At 49.8% G+C, this 13,821-nt stretch overlaps 1 protein-coding gene across 3 annotated transcripts in view; it reads right to left on the bottom strand.

Moving 5' to 3' along the window:
* Window positions 1–13,821, bottom strand: part of ERC2 (ELKS/RAB6-interacting/CAST family member 2) — a 784,528-nt gene that overhangs the window by 67,316 nt on the left and 703,391 nt on the right. The gene's annotated exons all lie outside the window — the stretch shown is intronic.

The following is a 13,821-nucleotide window of genomic DNA, read 5'->3' as shown; positions in this document are numbered from 1 at the left end:
TGCGCTGCGTAAGTCACTCGGCCTCCCCAGGCCTTAGTTTCCTTATGTGACCAAGAATCATCAGCACTGTGCCACCCTGGAGGGCTGACTGCAGGATTAGAGGAGGAGGTGACATGGGGAGGTGCTTCTTACGCCATGCTGGGCCCAGGGGAGGCATTAGAAAATTATTATTACACCAGTAATGGGAGCCTCTGGGATCCCATCGTGTGGCCTGCCAGTGAAGAGCTCAGGCCCTGGAGCCCGCTGAGCTGGGTCTGAAGCCAGGGCCTGCCACCTCCTCATTGTGTGTCATCTGGGGCAAGGTATTTAACCTCCTGCATAATCAGCTTCCTCATCTGCAAAATGGAATCCTCACAGCACCCACTTTCTGAGCTTTGATGAGGACGTAGTGGGCTCAGAGGCATGAAGCTGTCAGAGCCATGCCTGCTTCCCCTCAGTGCCCACTAAGGACGGCTGCTGTTCCTGCCGGCTGCTGGGCTTGGTGCTCTGCGCTTAGTTCCCGGCTCTGCCCCTGCTCTGCTGAGACTGAGGAGAGGCGATTCCCGTCACTCTAAAGCCACACCTCTCCCACCACCCCATTCACTCCGAGTGCTGCAGAGGCTCCGAGCCAGGGGAAGGCTTTGCTTGCAGAGGCCAGAGCCTCTTCCCCTCCCTGCCCTGCACACGTCACTGAAATAGGCCATTTGTGACCTGGCTCTTTATAGCAGTGCCCACCTGAGTGGAAGTGGTCAGGGCCCCATCTCCCCGCGAAGGCTGCCTTTTGCAGGAGACCCCAGCACGGGGTGGGGATGGAAGGCTGTGCGTGGGAAGGATGACGTCAGAGAGCAGCAGCTCCTTACTGACCTGGGAAGGCTGATGGGAACTCCACCTGCAAACTGGAATCCCTCACCCGGCCCTTGGGTGCTCCTGGCCAAGAGGGAGGCGTCCGGACCAAGAGGCTGAGCGGAGGCCCTGATTTTCTCCCACAGTCAGTGGACACAAGAACCAGCTTTGCCTGTGAGGTGCCTGAGGAGTCACTGATCCCAGTACAGTCCTGTCTCTGCTGCTTTGGGGACGTGACATATGTCAGCCCCTTTCAGGGAGGCTCCCAGGCAGAAACTGGGCCTTTCTGGCTGCTGCTTCTCCTGTGGTTCCCGAGACTTGGTGATTTTCATTCCCCTGCTTACCAGGACACTGAAGTGGTGCCATCTATGCAGCCCAGCTTCTCTGGCTTGCTCTGAGCTAAGAGCCCCAAGCACGGTCTTCCAGCTGCTGTGCTGTCAGCCGAGCCCCACTTTGCAGGATGGGACTCAATCTCGAGGGGTGCCTCCCTCCAGGCTCCTGTGTCAGGAGGGCTCAGGGGTCCTGTGCCAGTGACTGTTCTTGGGGTGTCCTGTCCAGTGGCCTATTTGATGGCCAGGCTTGCCACTGCTGAACTGGGAACCCATCTAGCCAAAGGCTTGGCCACCAAGCAACTTGACCATGTGACCTCAGGTGGCGGCTGGCCCATAATCATGCAGCTAAAGGCCCAGTCATTAAGATACTAAGAAAATTCCCGGCACACCACCCCTGCCCACTAAAACTGCTAGTTTCTAAACCACGAGGTCTTTGTCAGAAGGTATTGCTCAAAAGCGGTGAGCAAGATTTCCGCTTGGACTCCCTTGCTGGACAGAGAGAGCGCAAGCTCTGGGGCCTTCCTGCTGGAAGACAGCAAAGCCCCCCCATATCGGCGAGTCTGCTACTCCCCGTCATCCGGGCCGAGGGCAGGGCTACTGAGGGGCCTCTGCGGGTTTGAGGTTTTTCTGACCCCAGTCCTTCCTCTGTGGCCATGTGAACCACCTTCTCGGTTATTAAGAACACGGAGTGACCTAGAAAAGTCTGCAGGTTTCATGGAAATGAAAGATCCACAAACACACACAGCTGGTTTCAGCTTTGATGCTAATAAACAAAGCGAGGCAGAGCAGAACCGCAGAACGAAATTCCAAAACCAGACTGGAAACAAGAAAAGAAAACGCTTCGCCGCCGTTGGCTGGAGGAAGCTCTGGAGAGGGCGGCGTGTTTGGGAGCAGGGCTTCCGGGGGGAGGTGCGGGGTGTCTGGGAGCCCAAGGGCTGTGCCCCAGTTCATGCAGGGGCCCCGGCTGCAGGCCTGATGTCCAGGGCACGGGTCACAGGAGGCAACCCCGGGCTAGAGAAGGAACAGCGATGATGGGGGGGCGGGGAAAGAGTACAGACAAACCAAGCGGGGACTTGATATTATCCCATAAAGGGAGCGGGTGGGTGGAAGGGACCGTCTTTCAGAGGCCAAGAAGCATTGTGCTTGTAGGAGGGGTAAGCAGACATCTGGGAAACTGGCCTCAGATTCTAGAGGGGACCCTGGCACTTCATGGCCCAAAGAAGCCCAGGGTGAACCTTTGGGGAGCGGCTCTTAGACTGTGGGTCTGTCCCTGTATTTTCAGCACTATATTTCCAAACGATGCTAGGCCAGCATTAAGGCTGATTTCAGTCATGATGCTTAGAGAAATGCTATTCAGAGCTTATGTTAGTTACTCTGGGGAAAGGTTTTATAATTAAAATGTAATATTTTATTACTACAGTTGACCATCACAGCCACAAACGCAAACACTAAAGCATCTTACCAGGAGATGCCCGCGTCTGGGGTCCATACACACAAAACCTCGGCGTGGGCTGGAGACCAAGTCAGTGGCCTATTTAGCCATTGTTAATGTGAAGAAAAATGCAGTTTAAATAATTGCAGTTTCTTGCTGTTCTTTTTTACAACAAACTGCATACTTTTTAACCAAATGGTTTTTAAACGGCTCTTGTAATCTCCTAATGGTTCAAACTCTTCCACATTTGTGACACAAAACAAAATTCCTTACCCCTCTCTCCTTTTGTTGTAGGAAAAAAGAGATAAAAACTCCTGGAAAGGAGTAATTTCACCCTCTTATTGTTCCTTCTCTTCCATAAGATAACTTCATTTTTTATTATTTAAAATTTTCATTGTGAAATATTTCAAACATGTAGAATAAAATGGAAAATAATAATTGAAACACTTATACACCCACCATGCAGGGGAATAAATAAATCTTAACATTTTGCCACATTCCCTCTAATTGTTTTCTTCTAGGAACAGAAAGTGCGGATATAATTCAAGCCCCCCATTCTTGATTTCCTTTCTCTCCCTTCCCTAATCAGGCAGTAAACATTCAACTCAAGCTTATTTCCATGCATATTGGTTGCAGTCTAACACTGCTGTGCTCTCTACATTCATTCGTTAATAACGTAGTATACAAATCTGCAAATTAAAAAAAATTTAAACAAATACTATCACACTGCGTTTCTCACTGTTAAACTGGCTTCTTTCATTCAGTACTACGTTTTTGCAATTTATCCACGTTATGTACTTGGTTCCGGGGCATTTTAATGCTGTCATGTATCCCATTGCCTAAATGTGCCAGACCTTCTACTGATGAATATTTGGACTATAGGCAGTTTTTTTGGCATCACGAAGCTTCGATGATGCTCACCGCACAGGCCCACTTGTAAACAGTGTCACGCGTTTGCCTCGGGTGAACACCTAAAGTCGGATCGCTGTGCCACGGTGAATGTCTAACTTAAACTTGGCTAGAGATTGCCGAGGTGCACACCAAGGTGGTTATAAAATCCACAGGAGCAGAGTCAGGATTATCCACATTCCCTTGGGGGGCAGAGGATTATTTATCTTGTCTGCTGAGCTGGTGACAATCCTATCCTGTGGTTACTATGTGCCAGGCCGTGGGCTAAGCTAGTCACACTTATTATCCCACTAATTATCCCATGTAATCCTAGCAAGGACCTTATAAAACAGGTCTTATCAATCCCATTTCACAGACAGGATCAGAGGCCTGGAGAAGGGAAGCCACTTATGTAGTGTCAATGTGACACTGAGTTGCTGATGGCAACCAGCTGTGTCTGGCTCCAGAACTCTTAAAAAGTAAATATCCTTGTTTTTGAAATGGCAAAAACATCCTTTTTCATTGACCAGACACATGGTTTGAAGCCACAGAGGCAGTAAAGTTACCCAAGTGACTAAAAAATTGGTACAGATCCTAGGCTGAACCCCAGAGCTGCACATTCTACTCCCACCTTGAGGCTGGTGCAGACGTCAAGGCTGTTTCCTTGCGGGTTTTTCCCAGGGACCCAGCAGAAGGCTCTAGGCTGACAACAACAAGGGCGACACCCCTGCTTGTGGGGCCCGGCAGCAACAGGGTTCACAGGCCCCAGGACCAGTCCCCCAGCCATCAGTCAGGGCGCCGTGCATGCCCCAGTCACAAGAACCATTGGGAGCATTTTTCCAAGAGAGGAAGCAGCACTGTTAAGCCTTGGCAACGGAATCACAACAAATAGATCCTAAAGATGACATTCAAAGGCTGCCCCAATAAGTCTACAGAATGTTACAAAGACACATGAACCCCAGAAATGGAATCGGAGAGCGAGAGGGACACCCCCTCGGTCTGATGAATCAATTCCAGAAAACCCGGTCCCCATCCATCAGCAGCAGAGTCCCAAACCGGGAAGCGCTGGCTCCCACTCTGAGACCCTCTGTGTTACGGCTGTCCACGCTCTGAGTGTGGTCAAAGGAAACCAATCCTGAGACAGAGACCAGGAAACCCTGACTTGGACATCGAAAAGTGGGGCCCCCTTCCCACCTGAGCTCTGGAGATGCCGAGGCGGCTGCGGGGCAGGAGCTGAGCTCGAATGCTTCGGTTTTGTTCCTGGGGAGGCGCTGTCGGGTCAGGAGAGCTCCCTGGAGAAGTTTCAAGTTCATCCTGGGGGCAGCAGGGCTGCCACTGGTCATGCAGCCCTTCCATAACACGTCATAGTTAGAGAGTGGGGGGCAGCCCTCTGTGCCCCCTGTTTGCGACATGACCATGCTTCTGGCGGGCACCGGTCCCCATACAGAGCAAGGACAGGGCGGGAGTTAAGCACAGCCCGTGAGGCCTGCTGGGCCTCAGTCTGAATTCGCGTGTTAGCTGTGTGACTCGGGCAAGCAGCTGACCCTGGGGCTCAGTTTACTCAGCTTTAGAGACGAGGCAGTCCCGTTTATCATCACCAGCCTCACAGGTTCCTAGAATGAGTAAGATAAACGGTGTGTTTAGAGCACACAGCACAGTGCCTGGCACATGGGTGACACAATTACGGTGATTCTGTATGAGTTAGAAAAAGGGCACCTTTCTCCAGGACACTTGACTGCCATCTGGCACTAATCATTCTGCCAACACAGTGACCGTGCCATGGAGATGCCCCCTGGAGGAGTGCAACGGGTATCTTGCACACCCGTAGGCACTGGCCTTGCAGATCCAAGTGCTCAATAAACAGTCACGCTGTGTGAGTAAGAATGCAAACCACAGCCCCCGAGAGCTCTGTGAGGAGCCTTTGCAGACCCACTGCGTGCCTGAAGGAGGTTGGGATGAGCTCCCAGGACCCCAAGAGGGGTGCAGAGCTCATGGATGGGGATCGGGGAGGGTGAGCATGGGGGAGGGCACGGGAAGGTTGCCAGGCAACAGTCCCCACAGGTGACAGGCCAGCGGGGGATTCGGAATCCTTGGGTCACGTCCAGGAGGCCACGCGGAGCTCAGCCTGCCTCCCAGGGCCGCACCGTGGGGCATGTGGGGCAACGACGCGTGTGAAGGGAAACGCCCGTGAGCGGCCCCTCCCGTCCTCGCCCGTCCCCACTCTGAAACCCCTGTCCTCCCGATGGCCTTGCAGGGCCCTACATTTTCAAAGTACCTTTTGAAAAAACACTCTGTTGGGTTGTTTCCGTTTTTGTTTTTGCTAATTAGAAAAATAAGACAATAGTGTTTTGAAGACAACATTTCCACTCGGAAAATGGGCAAGGAAACAAGCGGGCAGCTCTTAGGACCAAAATGACCAACGAACAAATGAAATAAGCTACATCAGAGGAAAGAAGTCAAAATTAAAAACAGTGCGACGATTTTCCACTCCTCTGCCTGGGAAAAACATCAAGCCTGACGCTGTCCAAAGCTGGTGACAGGGTGGGGACACGGGCTCTCTTGCATCCTGCTGGTGGGTGCACAGATGTCCTCCGATGCTGTGGCCACCGATTTGGAAGTCTTCATGAAAAGGTAGAGAGCATGCCCCACCCCTCTGACTCAGACGTTGCACGCCTGGGAGCTGATTCCATAGAAGTGGAAGCCCCAGAAGGTGAGCAAGTGCTTTTGCTGAGGTCTTCTCGTTATCACCAAAAAACCTGGAGATGTACTCAGTTCCACCCTATTGCCCAGAATAAATGTGGTTTTCCTGCGGTATAGAACCATGTGCTGCACTAAGCAGAGGAGGTAGGCCTGTGTTTACTCACCTTAAAGGATGAATTTGGTGAGTATCAAATGAACGGCATGCAAATTGTAGGCCCCGATTCTGTAAAATTTACGTCTGTATGTATGTATACACGTAAAAAAGGGTATTTGTATAAACTCAGGGAAAAAAACATGAGATGTGCACACACCAAACCGTCAGCAGTGTTGTATCTGGGGGTGTCATCAAACTGCCCAGGGGAGGGGGTGCAGGACACTGACTTCTGAGTTTACATCTCTGGGTCACTTTAAGGAGTAGAACTGTCATGGATTTGCACTTGTGATTTTAGCATTGTTTTCTTCCCCCAAACAACATTTTAAAAGCACATGCTCATGACAGAGCAGTTGGGAAATATTGGGAAGTATTTTTTTTTCAATTTTGCTGTTTGTCTCTTCTCTTACGAGTACAGGGTGTCATGCATGACCCCTGCTTCCCCCTCTGTGGGATGCAGAACTGTGACAGGTGGGGGGTCTCTGGGCAGAAAGTCTCACGGGGATTCCTCAGGCATCAGGGCTGGAATGGAACCCCAGAGCTGGCGCAAATGAGTCAAAATCAAGTTTGCACCCTTGGTGTTCCAGATGTGGACACTGAGACCTGGGGCATAGGTAGGGCCTGGAAGGTGACATTACTCTTTGCAGGCCAGGGGCCATTTACAGAGAAGAAACAAGCGTGTGTGGTTCTGATTGAAGAAGCAACTGACCAGGCCCCAACCAAACACCCACAGGATGAACAAGCACAAGTCTTAAACGGGTCCAGCCAGGTTCACTGCCCCTCACTGACCCCCTCCTTTTCACCAGACTGTCTGTTAAGCACCTCGTCTCCATTACCCCAATGCTTACCACATCCAGGTTTAATGTATTCTGTTTTACCAATGAGGAAACTGAGGCTCAGAAAAGATACCTCATTGCAGGAGGTCTGATGGGTGATACTGTGCTTACATGCACGCCAAAATAATAGTTCCTCACATCTGCATAGGATGATAGGGTGTCTCTCTCCATTAACTTATTCAGACAAATGCTATGAGCACCTACTGTGTGCCAGGTACTAGACACCATGCTGGTACTGCTCTGTATAATCAGAAAGACATGTCATCCTGTACTACAGGGGGCCCATATATTATCTTACTTAAATAGCATTATCAACTCTAAGACAGTTTATTATTTTAATTTTATAGATGAGAAAACCAAAGCTCAAAAAGGTTCATCAACTCCTCCATGATTATGGTTAGCATGATCTCATAGGTGAATCTGAATGCCCATCTGCCTGACTCAGAGACTTTGCTCCCCTACATCGGGCTGCCCCTCATGAAATGCAAAGGTACGCAAACCTACCAATGACACATATCAACCAGCTAATACAGAAGAGGAAGTTCTTTTAAAAAATAAGCAAGAAATCCTGCCATAAATTGTAAACATGTTGATTCCAGGAACGTTCACATTCCCAGCCCTGGTCTTCTTAAGACAAGTCTGTCTTTTCAGCACACACGTTTCCCAGCTTGTTAAATTGAGATGACTCTGCACGTGCTCGTGACATTTGGCATCTTCTGCAAAAATGTGGAAAATCTAATGCAATGATCCGAAGATAAAAGTCCTCTCTTATTTGCTTAGAAGGACCCAGCAGTTGAAAATGTTTTCTCTACTAATAGACATGAGGGAGTTTATGAATCCCAAATCAAGATATCTGCTTAAATGCAGACTGAAGGACCGAGGTCAAAAAGACATAGATATGACTTGCTTATCTTTAGCAGGCTACACTAAAACTAAATAACTAAATAGTGGTTTAATAGCATCTTTCCAATATTTTGTCCCTTAATGGACTTTGCAGGATGATTTCACATTGACATTTTTCCTGTCCAATATCCAAGTTCTTCAAAGACTCTATTCCCATCCCTTTCCCTTTTGGGAGATGGCAGGGGGAGAGGTGGGGGAGGTGCGAAAGCCCTCTTGCAAATCCTTTTCCAAAAATCTTTGGCTGAACAAAGATGTTCCCATTTAGGAGCAGGTGACAGTAAGCCCTCTCCCATAGGCGGCACATTAAGGCTCTCTGCACAAGTAAACAAACCTGTTAGGAAAGCCAGGCATTCCTCAGGGCCGGGATCTAATGAAAATGTCAGGGTTTTATGCACTTTAAAAACTGACAATTCAACAGTTTTACAGGAGCTATTTAATGTTTATCATCACTTACGAGAGCTCAAATGCAGACACGAGGAAGGACAACAGAAGAAACCGAATGACTCCTTGCTTAGAAGCCGCTATGCTCCCCATGACCCGTGAGAGTTTTACGGTTTGTCAATTACCAGAACCCTCAGGCAACTGGGCACAGATCTTGGCAAAGGGAACTCGGAAATCCACACTCCCAAGATGTAATCATCACAGGCACCATGCGCTGCACTTTCATTTACATGCCTCCCCATTAAAGACCCAAATGCTGGGGCGTCAGGAGGCTAGAGAAAGCCGTTAAGCCAACCCAAGGCCGTGCCGTAAGAGCCTCTGAGTGTTTGCCAAATTCTGCTTTAGATACTGTCCAAACCACTAAAAGAACCGAGAATATGTGACTTCCAAACCAGTAGAGGGAAAATAAAAAGTAAAGAAACAGTGATCAGTCCCAACAGGGTAGTAAAGGAGTGAAAGGAAAGAATAATAATAATAATAATAATAATAATAATAATAATAATAATAATAATAATAAAGACTCAGGATAATATAACATACAAGATAAGAAGAGTCCACTTCAGCTAGATTAGTTACGATAAACTTAAATAGCTTAAAGTCTCCCATCGAAAGATAGAGACACCAGGTTTTAAAGAAACAACAACAAAAAACCCACACAACTTTATGTTGCTTATACAATGGACCAGTGACACACAAAGGCTGAAAATACAAGGATGGAAATAGCATACACTCAAACATCCTGAGAGAAAGGATGTTGCTGTAGCAATATTATCGGGCAAAATAAAATGTGTTGGTAAAAGCACCAACAGTTAGTCATGATGATAAGAATATCCCACCAGAAAGCTATAACATTAGATAAAGAAATGTAACACAGTTGAGATCATAGCTGAGCAACAGATTATGCAAAGATGATGGAATTACTAAGAGAAATGGCCAAATCTACACTTATCGTGAGTATATGAATGCTTATCTCTCAGAAACTGAGAGGTTAAACAGCTAAAACATGAATAGAGACAGAGAAGATTTCAGTTTCATAATTTAGAAGCTTCCTCTAAAATATATATGGAGGATCAGCAAAGAGAGAAACGAGGAACAGAGCTTAAAAAAATAGCTTTTTAACTCAAAAGTGTGGCCATATTATCAGTCCAATAGTTACAGACAGAGGAATCACTGGGTGACCATGGACAAGTTGCCTGGGGGGCCTAAACCTCAGTGTCTGTATCTATGAAATGGTCACAATAGCTGTACTATGTCACAGGCTGCTGTGAAGACCACGTAGATTAATCCAACAGAGCCCTGGACGGTGGGCACCCAAATGCACTTGCTAGATGTCGCTAAGATTTCAGACCCTTGCAGAGCCGGCTCAATTACTCTGCATTAATCGTTGGTCAGTTTTGCTCAGAAACCTGGTTTTTGATGATCTGCCCTTCAGGACTCTTCTGCACATGCAACACTGTTACAGAATGAGTCTTAAGGTTCCTCTGAATCTGATTAAATCCATTCCGTGCTGTTAGAGCTGAGCTAGAAAACTCCTGGCCAGTGCCAGACGTATTTGTTGAATGGCCTTTTTACTGACGATTTCAGGGAGATGAGGCTCCTGGCGGAGCAGCCAAGATGACAGCATTGATTAACAAAGGGGCATATTGTCTGGCACATTCTTCCCTGACCTAACGCTCCTCCTGCCTCAGAAGGAACTGTTCTAGAATGGAAAGTTTCCACTGTAAACATCTGCTCGCCAGACCTGCCCAATGCGGCAGCCACCACTGGGGGCCGGCGGGCCCAGAGGATTTTCCGCTGGATGGGAGAGCTGCTTGGCAAAGGGCACAACCACACTTCAGGTTTCTCACAGGAGACAGGGCGGCACACTGCTGATGGGGGCTCTTTGAAAAGATAAAAAAGGTTTGCGCAGTCCTCCACCGGAGTCATTGCATTTCTATCTTTTGATTCAGAAAAAATAGCTGATGTCAAGAAGCTACTAGGGTGGGTGCCCACTGGATCCTTAGGAGCTCGGACTGGGTGGTGGTCCGCGGGCACTGATCCGGCAGGCCCTACCCTGTGGCATCTGGACAGGCAAACGGGCATCATTCACGCAGCTGCAGACACAGAGCGCCCACCACATGGCCCTCTCTGCCCGCCCTATTTGGGGCTGCACACTGCTCTCGGTGACCATGGCAGTAACACGGATGAGGGACGTGAGCCCGGTGTAAGCAAGGCGGACGACACTGACCAGTGACCTGCAGAGGGCAGGCTGCGGCGAGCGGGACGGCTGGGGACCTGCGGGGATCCCACTCCGCACAGCCGGATCATCCCATGTCCCCCCAGATCCCGAAAGCTGGGTTGTCTGTAATGTTTGCAGGTTTGGGGGCCCCCTGTGAGCCATCCAAACTGCCACCGGGGAAGAACTGACTTGCAGGCTCTGCTGGGACCCCGGCCTCAAATTTTTCAGGTCTGGAGAAAAGGTCCCTTTGTTTTAATCAAAGAAATCCTGTCTCCTCAGAAACAGCCCAGGCCTTTTTCAGCAAGGGGAGACCTAGGTGTTCTGCATGACGCTCTCCATTAATGCGTGAATATTTTGAAAAGCCACTCGGACCTTCCTGAAGTTTAGCTACTCCTTGTCATTTCGTGTTCGCAGGCTTTGTGCAGACAACTGGTGAGCAGTCCTAAGGCCCACGTGTCAGAGCTCACGCCACGGGTCCCCTCTACGGGAGAGCTCTGGGGCTGAGAAGCAGCAGGCATGACCAGAGCTGGTACCCGGGACTGTGACTCCTGAGTGACAGCGGGGGATGACCAGCTGGGGCGTCTGCCAAACAGGAGCACAGAGGGATGCAGAAGCCGGAGTTCCTTCTGTTCTGTCTCCAGAAGAGGCAGCACCGACTGTGACCTTCCCACGTGCCGGACATTGCGCTGCGGGACCAGAGGTCGATAGTGGGCCCTCGGTAACGGCTTTTGGAGGGGCGTGGGGCAAGGGAATGAATTGGATATTGCTTTCAGTTCGCACTCCTGGGTTCCCTGGGGGTCACTCTGCAGCGGGCCTAGGAATGTTTTCACCTACGTGGCTGCCCAGAGAAGATTCCCCGCTTTGTGCCCTCAGTGGGCAGAGACCCAGCTAGTGCAGGAGGGGTGCCAGGTCCCCGGGGACACCTCCCTCACCCCCCCCCCACCCTGCCACCAACCTAGACCCATACCCAAATAACCCTGCTCAGCCCTCCGTTCTCAGCTTCAGCCTCGTGTCTGACGAGAAGCCCTCCCTGCCAGCCTCAGGGAACCTGCTCCCCGCTCTCTGCTCCACTACAGAGGCCTCTCAAAGTGTGAAAACGCACCTTTATTCGGGCATTTACGGAATCCCCATGGGCGGGGACAGGGGTTCTGTCTTGTTCCCTGTGCGTTCCCAGCCACCAGGGGCACACTAGCTTTGCCTTCCTGTGGGAAGGGCTTCCTGCACCGTGGGGAGCTCCTGTGGCGAGTAGACTTTCTCAACTTCCTGGGAGAATCTACAGGGTAGGGGGAGGCTGAAAGGCCCCCAGAAGCCCCCCTAGGCCCCACTTCCCTTGATGGCCCTTGCAAACACACCTTTCCCTCCTCTGCTGAAGATCTCAAATGAGAGGCTGCCTAGAGAGCAATACCCCAAACCAGGGATGCCACGCCTGTAAAATATAGTCCGTTACCGTGAAGAGCCACGGGCAGTCGGCACAAGGTCAAGACAAAATGCAAAACCTGAGCCATTCATTGCCCTGCTTCTCGCTCTACTAGTTCCAAACCTTTTGCTTCCATTTCAGTCACCCTTTTTTAAGCAAATCTTATATAAAATATGTGTTTCCCCTCCCATCATGAGGAGGATCCTGATAGTCCATTTGTTCGCAGTCGATTCATAGCAGCTACCCTCCCAAATCACGTGGTACCTCGCACATCCTAATGGTCAAATTCACGCATAACTCTTCACAAAGACGAAACCCAACGAACTCCCATCACTATCTTTCCTAAAACTGACCAAAGACAGCAAGAAGCACACATTGGCTCCATGACACACAGACGTTTTCATACCCAGCCATTGTGCAAATCAGCTGTGCCGTTCAGTTCTCCACACGTGGGCGAGCACCGTGCCTGCTGGCCCCGCTGCTGGCGGGAGAAGTCAACACAAATGCACGGCGCTAAGATTAAATGAAACTGCCCTTAGTATTTCCGTTCTACCTTGGCAAGTGCCTGCAGGCTTTGCTGTGCTACAAGATGAGGCCGCTGACACTGGTCACCACATGAATATACCAGCGCATGAGCACACAGGGACCCTGATGTAGAAAGAGTGTCCAGTGTGAGGTACTCCAGTGACTGAACCCATTATTCAGCCTCTGCGATTCCCACCCCCCTCACCCTTCCTCTGCATCCCTGCCCCACCACACCCCCAGAGGCCTGCCTGAGGATCAGGGGGAAGGCCAGAGCACAGGGGCGGGAGCTGGGCAGGTAGGCAGGGCAGGGAGCATGCCAAGCCTCATGGGCCTTAGCCAAGCATTTGTATTTCCTCTGAGTACAAAGGAAACTGCCTGGAGGGGACTTAGGAGGCGAGTTCGTGATGTAATTTACATTTTATAAAGTTTGCTCTGCCTGTCTGATAATTTACGCCTTGGGTGCGTGACCGGATGGCAAGATGACAGGGCTGTAAGAGCGCAACGGATGCCCCCAACCTGGGCACTCGCCGGAGTTTTGAACCAATAGTGTGTGACAGAATTATCAGGAAGCGCAATCAAACCCAGCTTGTGGGACCTCCCCTGCGGAGTTTCTGATTCAGCAGGGCTGGTGGGGCCCCAGGATGTCCACTTTGACCCAAGGTTTCCTGGTCTGGGCAAGGCACCTAGACAGCCGGTGTGTAAATCTGTTTGCTGAATAAATCAGTGAAGGGACATGAGGCTGTGTTTTCAAGTAAAACATTAGGAACGCTTGGTGGTATGAGTTTGACCAAACATGGCTATCATTTCTTCTAATTTGCCTTTTTTTTTTCCTTAAATTATTCCCTTTGTCATATTATGTGATGGTGACAAGAAAACTGGACCCTACATGCCTAAGTATTCTGAGAGGAAATAGATCATTGTGATTAGACAAGAGGGGACGCTTTGGAGACTACAAAACCGTGTTCAATTATGAATCCCATGTCATTCAGAAAATTCTCTTGGCAAAAGTATGCAATTTATTTGTGTAGGCAGGAATTACCGGCCTCCCATCCAGAAAGGATATGAGGTGGTGAGCATCTGCTGGTATCATTCCAGAACTCAAAATTAAGTGAAACTTCCCTTGGACTTCAGGAAACAAGCTCCCAGGGGCCCATCC

Source organism: Manis pentadactyla, chromosome 1 (genome assembly GCF_030020395.1).
Source record: "Manis pentadactyla isolate mManPen7 chromosome 1, mManPen7.hap1, whole genome shotgun sequence".
Classification (NCBI taxonomy): Eukaryota; Metazoa; Chordata; class Mammalia; order Pholidota; family Manidae; genus Manis; species Manis pentadactyla.
This window is presented reverse-complemented; position numbering and strand designations above follow the sequence as displayed.